We start from the raw sequence: 13392 nt of genomic DNA on the forward strand, positions 1-13392 counted from the left end.
CTTGGATTCCACTCTTTGTCCCAAAACAGCGCCGATGGCATAATCACTGGCATCCGTCATTAGCTCGAATGGCTCGCTCCATACAGGTGCAGAATGATGGGAGCGGTTGTTAGCTTTTCCTTTAGAATGAGGAAAGCCTCCTCACACCCACTCGACCAACCAAATTGAGCATCATTGCACAACAGTGCAATGAGCGGTTGTGTGACTTGACTGAAGCCCTTGATGAAGCGATGGTTAAACCCCGCATGTCCAAGGAAACTTCTTACTCCCTTCTCATTCGAGGGCGCTGGCATCTTTTCAATTACACTAATTTTGGATCTGTCCACCTCAATCCCGGCAGCTGAGATCTTATGGCCTAAGAAAATTCCTTCATTTACCATCAAATGACACTTCTCCCAGTTCAGCACGAGGTTAGTCTCAATGCAGCGGAGAAGTACTTTTTCCAGGTTATTCAAGCATCTGGAAAATGTCTTGCCATATACCGAGAAGTCCTCCATAAAAACTTCTATGCAGGAGTCCAGGAGATCACTGAATCTATGGTACATGCATCGCTGAAAGGTGGTCGGGGCGTTGCAAAGCCCAAATGGCATCCTCCTATAAGCGAACGTACCATAAGGACAGGTAAACGTGGTCTTCTTACAATCCTCCAGCTTGATGGGAATCTGATGGTAGCCTGAGTAGCCATCGAGAAAACAATAGTATTCGTGTCCTGCGAGCTTCTCCAGGCATTGATCAAGGAACGACAACGGGAAATGGTCCTTCTTCGTTGCAACATTCAACCTCCTATAGTCGATGCATACCCTCCACCCAATGACAGGTCTTGTCATGAAAACCTCCCCCTTGTCGCTTGTCTGCTCGATGAAGCCTCCTTTCTTGGGAACCACCTGGGTTGGGCTAACCCACTGGCTGTCACTGATAGGGTAGATAATTCATGCATCGAATAGTTTTATTACCTCTTTCTTAACTATCTCTTGCATGTTTTTGTTCAAGCGCCGCTGAGGCTGTCTGCATGGTCGAGCATCAGTATCCAGCCTGATATGGTGCATACACATCGCTAAGCTGATTCCCTTTATGTCCGTGATCTTCCATGCAAACGCCTTTTTTCTTCTTTTGAGAAGTGAGACTAGTTGAGCCTCATGGTCCAAGTAGTAAGGCAGAGATTATCAGCGGGTAAGTCTCCTCCGGGCCAAGGTATATGTATTTGAGGTGCTCAGGTAACTTCTTCAACTCGTTTTTGATGTAGGCATCTCTCTCTGGTTCTCGCTTTGCTTTCTCAATAGACTCATCGGAAGCTATTCTTTCATCGCTTGCCCCACTAAAGCCCATAACATCGTCCAGCTTGAGCGATCCATTATCTGAAATTTCTTCCAAAAGTTTCAAGTGTCATATAGTTCTCAAAAGTTGATAATTCATTTAACTCATTAATTAAATCACAATTTTCTTCTTGAGGTTGGCGCATTGCATTGTTCATGGAAAATGTGACTCTATCTCCACCTAGGCTTAGTGTGATTTTGCCTTGAGTGACATTAATAGTTGCTTAAGCGGTTGCTAGGAAAGGTCTCCCCAAAATAATTAGAATTTCGCGATTTTCGCTCATTTCCATTGTTATAAAATCTGCAGGGAAAATAAATTTGTTTACTTGCACCAGTACATCACGAATAATTCCTTTCGGAAATCTTATTGATTTGTCTGCAAATTGAATTACAGTTCTGCATGCTTCTAATTCATAAAGCCCTAATATATATATATATAAGAGCTCAAAACATGGACCCCATTTTTTGTAAATTTCTCCAATTCTGCAATCTCAGAATTTTGAGATTTTTTTTTTTTTTTGTTTCTTTCTTTTACATTTTTTTACACATTAGTGGATATACAGTTTAGAAGTTTATTTGTAAGTGGATTAGTTTTTTAAGGAAGTTTTTATAGTGAACTAAAATCTGAAACTTTATCTCTTTTATTGGAGAAGATTGCCATCCGGAGAAGAAAATTTCTTCTGGTGTTCTTTTTTTTTTTTAGGCATGTTTTACAGGGTGTTGTTTTTATTTTTCTTCAGGCAAGTTTTACAGAGTATTGTTTTTTTTTAAATATTTAATTTATGGCAGAAGTAATAGAAACTTTTACTTCTTCTTCGAGTTGTTATATTTTCATGTTATTTGATTCATATTCATTTTTATTAATTAAATTTTTTAGAATTTTTATATAATTTTTTAGCCATATTTTATTTTATGGTAGAAGACAAAAATTTTCTACCGAAAAATATTGCCACCAGGAGTACGATCAGAAGTCCGTCTTCTTGAAGTAAGTTTTTTAATAAACTTTACATGTTGTTGTTCTTTTTTTTTTTTTTTTATTTAGGCCAGAAGCAAGTTTTACTTCTTCCTCAAGTTCTTATATTTTTAGCCCTTTTTTTTTATTATTTTATTTGTGCTAGAAGACAATTTTTCTACCAGAAAAACCAGGAGCAGAAGTCTTATTTTTTTTTTAAAGTAAATTTTTGAATGAATTTGAGTTTTTGAATAAATATTCATTAATGAATTATCCAATAAATTTTTGTATAATTTAAGTTTTTCAATAAATAATTTGTAGAAAGAATAATCCCTAACCCAATTTTACCATCCACCATAGGAATTTTTTTAAAGAATATTTCATCTATATTTAATATTTAATAAATTTTCATGATGAGTTATCCAATTTGGTAACAAATATTTATCTTCTTCCTACAATATATATTATTTTTATTAATTTTAATTCTATTTTGAATAGAAATTAAGTTTTACAATAAATAATTTGTAGAAAGAATAATCCCTAACCCATTCACGATGAGTTATCCAATTTTGTAACAAATATTTATCTTCTTCCTACAATATATATTATTTTTATTAATTTTAATTTTAATTTTATTTTGAATAGATAGATAACAATCAATTTGTAGAAAGAATAATCCCTAACCCAGTATTTTTTTACAATCCACCGTAGAAATTTTTTTAAAGAATATTTTATCTATATTTAATATTTAATAAATTTTCATGGATGAGTTATCCTATTTTATAACAAATATTTATCTTCTTCCTACAATATATATTATTTTTATTAATTCTAATTTTAATTTTATTTTGAATAGATAAATAACAATCAATTTGTAGAAAGAATAATTCCTAACTTAATATTTTTTAACAATCCACCTTAGAAATTTTTTTAAAGAATATTTTTCTATATTTAATATTTAATAAATTTTCATGGATGAGTTATCCAATTTGGTAACAAATATTTATCTTCTTCCTACGATATATATTATTTTTATTAATTTTAATTTTAATTTTAATTTTATTTTGAATAGACAGATAACAATCAATTTGTAGAAAGAATAATCCCTAACACATTATTTTTTTTACAATCCATCGTAGGAATTTTTTTAAAGAATATCTATATTTAATATTTAATAAATTTTCATGGATGAGTTATCTAATTTTGTAACAAATATTTATCTTCTTCTTACAATATATATTATTTATTTAATTTTAATTTTATTTTGAATAGATGGATAACAATCAATTTGTAGAAAGAACAATCCCCGTAGGAATTTTTTTAAGAATATTTTTCTATATTTAATATTTAATAAATTTTCATGGATAAGTTATCCAATTTGGTAACAAATATTTATTTTCTTCCTACAATATATATAATTTTTATTAATTTTAATTTTGATTTTATTTTGAATAGATGGATAACAATCAAGTTTTCTCAAAACTTGCTCGGTTGAGATGTCGAAGACAAATACGAATGAAGCAATACAATAGGACCAGACATTCTGAACTAAGAGCTATTGTTCAGAATATTGATTCGGAATTTCATTCAATTTGTGTTGCTTATAACATTACGAATGAAAGTGTTTTATATCCTAATCCACAAAGAAGCGGGAGAGAACAAAGACGAACGCGTGGTGCAAATAGACAGTCACTCAATCGAAGGTAAAATGGTATGAATTAATAATGTGTTATGCATTACAATAATATTTTATTTATTATGTCATATGTATAATTTTTTATTTTTTTTATTTTTTTTATAAGATTATTATTTCCAAAATAGTATTTTTAATTAAAATCTATATTGTATAAGTTAATAATATGTTGTATATATATATTTACAGGTACGAATGATAATCCACAAAGAAGCACGAGGGGACAAAGACGAATCCGTGGTACAAATCCACAATCACACAATCGAAGACAACATAGTATGAATTACCTTATCAATTATTATTTATTACTTTCTACTTATTATACTGCTAATAAATATTTCTATTTATTCTTATTAGATGAAAATATTGTACCACCTTCAGTTGAAGAACATCAACAAGAAAATACAAATTTGGTGATCGGAAATAATAATGTTGATCAAGGTAATAATATATTAAATATATTTATCATATTTATATATTTTTTTTATTAAAATCTATATTGTATAGGTTAATAATATATTGTATATATATTTATAGGTACGAATAATAATCCACAAAGAAGCAGGAAGAGACAAAGACGAACCCGTTGAGCACCATTCATCTCTTCCTGCCAGAAGAAAGAAGAGAAAACATGTGAGGGAAATGTAATGCGACTAAAAATTGAGAATAAAAATATTGAAATTATTTCATTGATGCTCTTACAATGAGTTGTTACTTTTTTTGTTGGAGTGTAAATTGGAATTTTTGTTTGTCTTCTTATTTCATTTTCATCTTCTTTCAGTTTTCTAGGATTGTTTTGCTATTCTTCTTTATTGATTATATATATATATATATATTTTTATAATTTTTAGATTTCTTTTAGTTTTTTCTAAATTGTTTATTTTGTTGTGTTTTTTCTGCGCAGCTATAAAGTTAAGATCCTAAACTTATTTCATTTTCATCTTCTTTCTGTTTTCTAGGATTGTTTTGCTATTCTTATATATATATATATATATATATTTATAATTTTTAGATTTTTTTGGTTTTTTGTAAATTATTATTTTGTTGTGTTTTTTCTGAGCAGCTGTAAAGTTGAGATCCCAAACTTATTTCATTTTCATCTTCTTTCTGTTTTCTAGGATTGTTTTGCTATTCTTCTTTATTGATTATATTTTTTATTTTATTTTTTTTACATGTGCGGTTAAAGTGTGAGAATAGATCGAAATTTATTATTTTATATTTTTATCGGATCAAAATTGACTATTATCATCGATGCACTTACACTACATTTAATATTGTCTTCTTTGATTTATTTACAGGATCATCATAGTAAAAAAAAAGAGCAGATAAAAAGTTGGGATCCGAAGAGACTATTTAAACATCGAATTGTTGCTACTTTTTTTTTTTTGTTCGAGTGATAGATTGTAACTTTTGTTTGTTTGATTATTCTTCTAAATTTTATTTAAATTTTTTTATTTATTTCCAATCTTTTTTTTTTCATAATGTACTCACTGCAGTCAAGATTCTGTTTGGATGTTAAAAATTATTCGACAAAAATAATCCATTATCATCGTCGTCAAAATTGTCAAATTGAAAGGAAATACAAAGATTCAATTGATTATAATTATAAATTAAATTGGTATTTTTATTTTTATTATTTTTCCTTTTTTTCTATGTTAATAGTACAAATTTTGTTGCAATGATATTGTAATTTAAAAATAGTATTTAAACTATTTAAATACATATTTTATTTTTTTTAATTATATAGTATATTAATTTTTATTTTAGTAATTATCAATGATACTATAAATTATAATATTTATATTTTATATTTATTTACAATCATGGTATTATATATAATTATATTTTAGTAAATATAATTTTATTTTTACACAATTTGATTTATATTATATATTTTATTCCAAATATATAAAGCAAATCATAATTTTTATTATTAGATATTCATTTGAAATTTTTAAATTTTTAAATTTATTTTAAATAATATTATTTTTCTTAAAAAATTATTTCATTGTTATTTATTTTATTATTACTATTTTATTATAAAATATTATGATTCTTAAATTTATTAAAATAAATATAAAATTAATAAAAAATTCTATAATAATGTATTTTGAAATAAATGATACTGAATAATTTTTTTTCATTAATGGCACCGTGCTACACAGGTCTTCCCGTTAGTTTAGAGAAAAGCGAAAAAGACATAAGATTGATACTTGCTCCTAAATCACATAATGCCCTAATTGGCTCTAAATTGCCAATAGTACAAATAATAATAAAATTCTCAGATCGTTTAATTTCTTTGGGAGGTCCTCCTTAAATACGGCGCTGCACACACTCTCCAGTTGCACCGCTGCTGCTTCATCAGGAAATGCCCGCTTCTGGTTGGTTATATCCTTTATGAACTTAGCGTAATATGGCATCTGCGACAAAGCATTAGAAAACGGTATAGTAACTTTAAGACTACGGAAAGTATGCACAAACTTATCAAATTCCTTGGAATTGTCCTTCTTCCCAAGTCTGGTAGGAAAGGGAGCCCTAGCCACAGGCTGAGCGGGACCCTTTTCTTTCTGTTCAGGTACCCGAGTGGCTGGTATCGCTCGTGGCTGGGATAGACCTTCTTCCTCGGTTGGAATCTGTTTAACTTCATCCTATACAGGCAAATTAGCAACAAAAGGAGTCGAAGAAGGGTTAATACCTCTGTCGGGCTGCGGTGGCGATTGTATTCTTGTCTCTATAGTCTTCGCTTGGTTCGGGACAATCTCAACCATCCCAGAAAGTGTTCCCTTCTGCTTCAACTTCATAGCCTCAGCTATCTGCCCGACCTAAATTTCCAACATCTTGATCGAGGCAGATATTTCGTTAGAACTCCTGATTTGCGCGCTCGGTGTTTCTCCAGAGCTCCTTCATAGCGGCTACTGAGCCGTTGTGGAAGGTTGAGCAAATACAGGTGTCTGCTGCGAAAAGTAGGGCGTCTGAAAGTATTGTTGTTGCAGATAGAATCCCCCATGATGGTATTGTTGTGCAGCGAACTGTTAAGGCTGTTGAAATTGTTGCTGAGGACGCGGTCCAGCAGGCCTTTGACCATGCCCTTTATGATATTGTTGGAACTGAGGAGCATTTCTGTTTTTCATATAAAAAACCTCCGCTGGGTTCTGAGTCAGTTCAGATGAGCTCTCAGCAACCTGCGGGCTCGATTGGTTCATATAGGCGCACTCCTCAGTGACCGTAGAGCTCATTTACTGTCTGTTTTCCTTTGTTATGCAGATCCTACTTCACGAGCTTAGACAACTCTTTAACTTGAACTTACAATCTGTCAATCCATGTGTCTTGTGAAACTGACACATGAGCCTGGTAAAGACCACTCGATGGCTCTGGCCTGTTGGTCTCTGGCCAACTAGTCTGATTGGCCGCCATCCTTTCTATCAAAGCCCTTACTTCTGAGGCACACTGCCCCATCAACGAGCTTCCTGCCGCTGCATCCAAGGACATCCTTAGTTCTGGAGTGATTCCCGAATAGAAAATCTGAAGCTCCATGAAGTCAGGGATCTTATGACGAGGGCAGTTGCGGAGCAATTGCTTGTAGCGGCTCCAGGCTTTAGGAAAGGGTCTCATCACTCGCCATTTTGAAATTTAAAATTTCATTCCTCTGAAGAATGGTGTTTGATACAATATGGTATTTGCTCATGAGGGCCTACGCTGCTTCCTTAAAAGTGGCAAAAATGGGGTAGAGATTGTCAAACCATTTCCTGGCCTCTCCTGTCAAAGAAAAGGGAAACAGTATTAACTTCGCAGTGTCCTCCGTGATGCCATGTGATTTGGAGGTGGAGGCGATCCTGTTGAAGTTCTGTAAGTGCTCATACGGGCTTTCGTGAAGCAGCCCATGGAATTGGCTCTGGCTTGCTAGGCTGACGAGCGCTGGCTTCACCTCATAATGGCCAGAGCCTCTGGGCGCAGAACTTGTAATTAGTGTATTATCCAAGAGGGACTGATAGTGAACGTCTATCGGGACTTCATCAAGCAGGCGATCAGCGGCCCTTTGTCCCTCGTGCCTCTGGTTAGGCTCAACAATAGGTGGATGAGGGGCAATGATGGCGGGTGTCGCAGCGGCGTTGGTGGCTTGAGCCGCTTGAGAAGCGATAAATGCCCCTTGAGCAGCTTGAGCCTTCTCCACCTGAGAAGCTAGGACGACAGTAGAAAGGGCGGTGGCATTTCCTTGGTTCGCCATAATCCTTTCTCTAGTTAATTCTCTGAACATACATCTTTGTGCGTGAGCAGAAAGAGTGAGACTAGTAGAACGCTGAAAACGCTTTGGACCCTTACATAAAGATAGCCACACCAAATGAAAAGGTTAGAACCATTGTTAGTAAAAACATAAAACATAAAACAAAATTATAGAATTTAAGGGTAATTTATGGCGCTTCGGAAGATCATAACAAGATTAAATATCTTGAGTTTAAAATCTCCGGCAACGGCGCCAAATTATGATACATCTGATGGTGTATAGTCAATTATAGGGAATTTTTGTTCGAAGATTGAGATGTAAGGAATTATTGAGAGTGATCAGATATAGTAAAAATTCGTGGTTGTAGACCCTAAATGGTTATCATAATTTTTTATACTCTTTGACTGGTGAGTTTCCAGGTCGAACACATGGATTTTAAGTCGTGAATTCAAGTCAAGTATTGATCTCATGAAAGCGGCAAAAATGCAGTAAAAGGACCCGCTTTGCAGCGGGTTTGAATCTTAATCTACAGAAAACTGGAAAGAAAAACGGTAAAAAATGAGCGGTGGTGAGCGGACAAGGTGCCAGCGATGGATGAGCGATAGGGATGAGCGGATGGCACAACATATATATATATATATATATTGAGCGGTATAGAGTGATGGAGAGGTGTTGTGTCTGAACTGTGCATCACTCAATAGCTAGGTTTTCCTGGGTGAGATGAGCGAGCGGTGCTGGTGTTTAAACAAACATATATGTATATTACAGAAGCGGGAGAATGAGATAATGTAGATATATCAAACAGATTATAAGGAATTTTTATCGTTGGTACTTGACCTAAAGGGATTTACAACAAGATTTCAATGACACCCAAAATCAGAACATTATAAAAAAGAAATTCTACTATCACCAGGAGTTTATGTGACCCAAATTAATTATCCCAAATTCTGCCTCATTAGTGGCTTTACCCTTTTGTTACCCCTTTTTAATCAAAATTGAATTCTCACCAGTCGTTAAGCAGGTCGACAAGGCTCCCACGTACTCAACTACATTGAACTACCTTGAATCTGTTTATGACAAAAGAAAAGGCTTGGATAATCAATCTTTCTACGCTCTTTACCAGCGAAGTGAAAATTTCTACAATTAGGGTTTATATAAATGTGAAAAGTATGGGGGAAGTGATAATGAAAAACAAATGATATTTCATTACTTACTACCAAAGCCGGAATTTCTAATTCTACAAAGACTATAATTAAAGCAATAAACTGAACTAAGTAAGTAGTAAAGTGGTGGCGAAAGGAGAAGAGAAATTTCAACTCCCCTGGCCATTCCTGAGGAGAACTCCCTTACAGGGTTGGAGCTCTCGGGAAACAGGAAGACAGCTAGAGTGCGCGAAAATAAGTGCTAGTATACTCCTCTCGAAGTATATTTTACATACAGATATTTTGCCCTATTTATAGCAGGTGGAATTAGCGGTTGCAAGCAGTTACAAAGTGGTTTCAACCGCTAGATAGTTAGACAGTTGGTAGAGGTTATTCTGTTGAAGCAGCTGCTGGCCATAACTCCTAGGGTGCTTGCTTCGCTTGCGTGAGCTTGTAAGGGCGCAGATCTTCCTCGCTTGCCGGATGGCTAGAGGGCATCAGCGCAGTTAAACGGGCTTGCTTATGCTGGCTAGTAGTGGAATGGTTGTACCGCTGCGGGTTGGACATTTAGGCGATATTTGCGTTGAGTTACCATCGCTTCGTTGCGGTAGGTGTCAGGTTGCGAACCTGAGCGCTGGAGCTGTCGCTTGCGAGCGGAGGTGGCTATCGCTTGCAAGCGGTGGAAGCTACCGCTTGCCTCTCTTGCCTTAGATTTTTTGAGTGACGGAGTCATCGCTTGTGAGCGGAAATGACTATCGCTTGTTTTATCTGCCTTAGCTTTGCCGAATCCAAAACACCGCTTAAAAAGGAAAAAATTGTTAATAATCTCAACAAACCAACTTTGGATCATGCTAAGCGAGATAGATCAATAAAATATGTCATAAATCAGTTATTGTGATAGTTTTTATACAGAAATTCAAGTAATACGTAGTTTTGTGAAATGAATAATATGCTCATATTTGGAGTTATCACTCGTCCTTCCTTTTTTTTCTCTTTCTTGAAGTGTCTTGAACCAATCAGGAGTCCTATGCAATTTGAAACATTCATCCTTAGTATGGCCTGTTTACTTGGTGTTTACATAACAAGCCTCTCTTATCAACTTTTTTTCTCTTAGGACCATATCCTCCACCCTTAGAAGTGGTCATAAGGATAATAGGGCAGAATCCTGCCAAAGCTCGGCCAAGTCATGTTGCCTCTCTTCACTAGACAACATTCCATAGATCTTTCTTAATGATAGGAAAAGGTCCATCATCAAGATTCGGCACCTGGTTCCATCAAAGGACTCATTGAGTCCTACGAGATAATCAAGTGTCCTATTTCTCTACATGCATATCAACCTCACATTTTTCATTGGGGAAAGGGGCCAAACAAGCAAGTTGATCCTTCAAGCTCTTCATCTTGTTGAGGTATGGATCCATCTTTTCCTTTTGTTGAGAGAGGCCCTCATAATCATTTTTCTCTATAGAATATAATTTTTCTCTGTAAGTTGTTGGGGAACCAGGCTTATCGATAATTGATCCGATGACAACTATTCTAGGATTGCCACTGAGGTAACTAGTGAGCTTCTATAGGAGGAGAAGCTAAACACGCCTGAGACCGAACTCTGCTGTGAAGAGGACTGGTTGAGTAGATCAACATACATGTCTAGTGCTAAAGCACAGTTAGATCGCTGGTGTTAGTTTAAGTTGGACGATACGAAGAGACAAGAATTTTGGTCACCGGAGAGCTTAATCTAGCTCCGATACCATAGGAGATTAAGATAAGAATGTATATTTTGAAATAATTGGTTACTCTATTCTGCAAAGGGTAGAAAATACACTAATATATATATATATATATATATATCTATACACAATTGGTCCCTATGTCTAATGCCTAGATTTAAATTGACATGAGAGAGAAATACTACAACTTGCTGCACTAATTCTACTAATAGACTGCTAAGTTAATATTTACAACATGGCCCAATAGAAAAGAAATAGGTCTAAACCAAAACTCAAAATAAGAAAATAGAGTGAGCAACGATTAAAAATAATGGTCTTCTATCCTTGTCAAAAATTATATACAATATATTTATAATGAAAAATATATATTTCTTTGTCATTGAAATGTATTTGTTTTTTAAACATCATTTAAAAGAATTTCAATTTTTGTTTATGATAAAATATAAAATCAATCCTTTGAATTTTTTATCTGAACATTTTGTACATGTTCTTGTAAATACCACTAGGACATTAGGATTACATTTTTTATTTTCCGAAGTTGGTGACTGAGACGGCTGATCATCCGGATGGAGTATGAGATGACTTGTTTGTATTTGATGGTATGAACTATTTTATGATTTGTAATTCTCACTTTGATGATGTTAGTATACTATTATTGGTTGACCTTTGTCATGTTAATTACAATGATAATTGGGACCGACCACTATCGTTGGAGTTACCGTTGGACGTATTTGACTTTGTTACCAAGTACAAAAAATTCTAGTCCCTTCGTCCCATAACAAAAGTATCTATTTTTCCATTTTAATCCGTTCTATAACAAAGTATCCATTTCTTTTTTTAGTAACTGTACTATCTACCTAACATTACAAATACCCTTACAACTTACAATATATTACACAAATGTCATTACCTTTATATCACACATACTAATAAGGTTATTTTAGTCATTTCTACTTTATTCCTACTATATCTTAATATAATACTAATATTTCTAAAACTACGTGCAAAAAGCAAATGAATATTTACTTATGGGACGGAGGGAGTATAAAAAGGTATGGTTGGTTAACTCATTAAAAATCTTTTTTGCTTTGGATTTTGAGATTTTATGAGTTACAAGCCAATTGACTAGAAATATTTTATCAACATGATGGAATGGGATGTTCATGAGGCATGCATTTTGCTGCAACTTATTCCTGCAACTTATTCCTCATCATCATGAATAGAGCCTTTCCCTATCTCAAGGTTGATTTGTTTTCTCATAGTTTTATTTCTTGCAATTTTTTTTTTTTTTACCCATTGAAAATTGTACATAGCATTTCAACAAATTAGTTTTACAATTTCAATTCCACATATGTTAATCAAATCAAAACATTTTGATTCAAATAATGCTATTTACAAGTGGGTTTTATACAAATCTAATTAAAACGAATACTGCAATATTTGATTAGATATTCATGAAATTATCTATTTGGTTTTATTTGAATCTTAAAATAATATTTGTATTCGATTCGAAATAGTTTTTCAATTACTTGATTCGGTTTGATATTTTAAAATATAAATTTAAAAAATCGTTCATATATTTGATTGGTTTTAGCTATATTTGAGTTGATTCAAAACTTTCTAATTAAAATTTTTCCTAAATTGTATTAAAGACAACTTGGAAAAAAAAAATGTGTTTCTACTATATTTATCACATTTTTTGAATTGACACAAAACTTCTTATGATAATAATAAAAATATCATTACATAGTTATAGTTTTGATTATATTATATATTTATTAATATAAAAGTTAAAAATAATATTATAAATAAATTTAGTTTGATTTTTTAATCTGAAAATATATGTATATTAATTTTTTTATTATATACATTTTTTATTATCGGATCGAATATTAAAATTTCATATATATATATATTTGATCCATAATCGAATCAAATTGAATGTCTATGCTTGAATTATATTATAAAATTTTGAATCAAATATTAAATGGAACAAACTTATTTGATTAATTTACAACGCTATTTAAAATGCACAAAAAGTTCCTTACATCCATCTAATTCGAAATGAAACTTGTAATTTACACTCACTTTCTAACTTCAAAATCATTTATTCCTACTTCATTCAACAATATTATTACAGGAACTAATAGAGTTGGACCATTTTCACTTGCTATATCATTCTCTCACAACAATAGAAAATCAAAACTCTCTTTCACACATTGCTCATTTACAACTAGATCCGGCAATGAGTCGACTTGTACTGCATTGAATACTAAATGAGTTAAATCACTAAACCCTAACTCGGACCGTTTATTATCATGTTAGGTTCGTGTTGATCCGTTTATT

Source organism: Andrographis paniculata, unplaced genomic scaffold (assembly GCF_009805555.1).
Source record: "Andrographis paniculata isolate CXL003 unplaced genomic scaffold, ASM980555v1 Contig35END, whole genome shotgun sequence".
NCBI lineage: Eukaryota > Viridiplantae > Streptophyta > Magnoliopsida > Lamiales > Acanthaceae > Andrographis > Andrographis paniculata.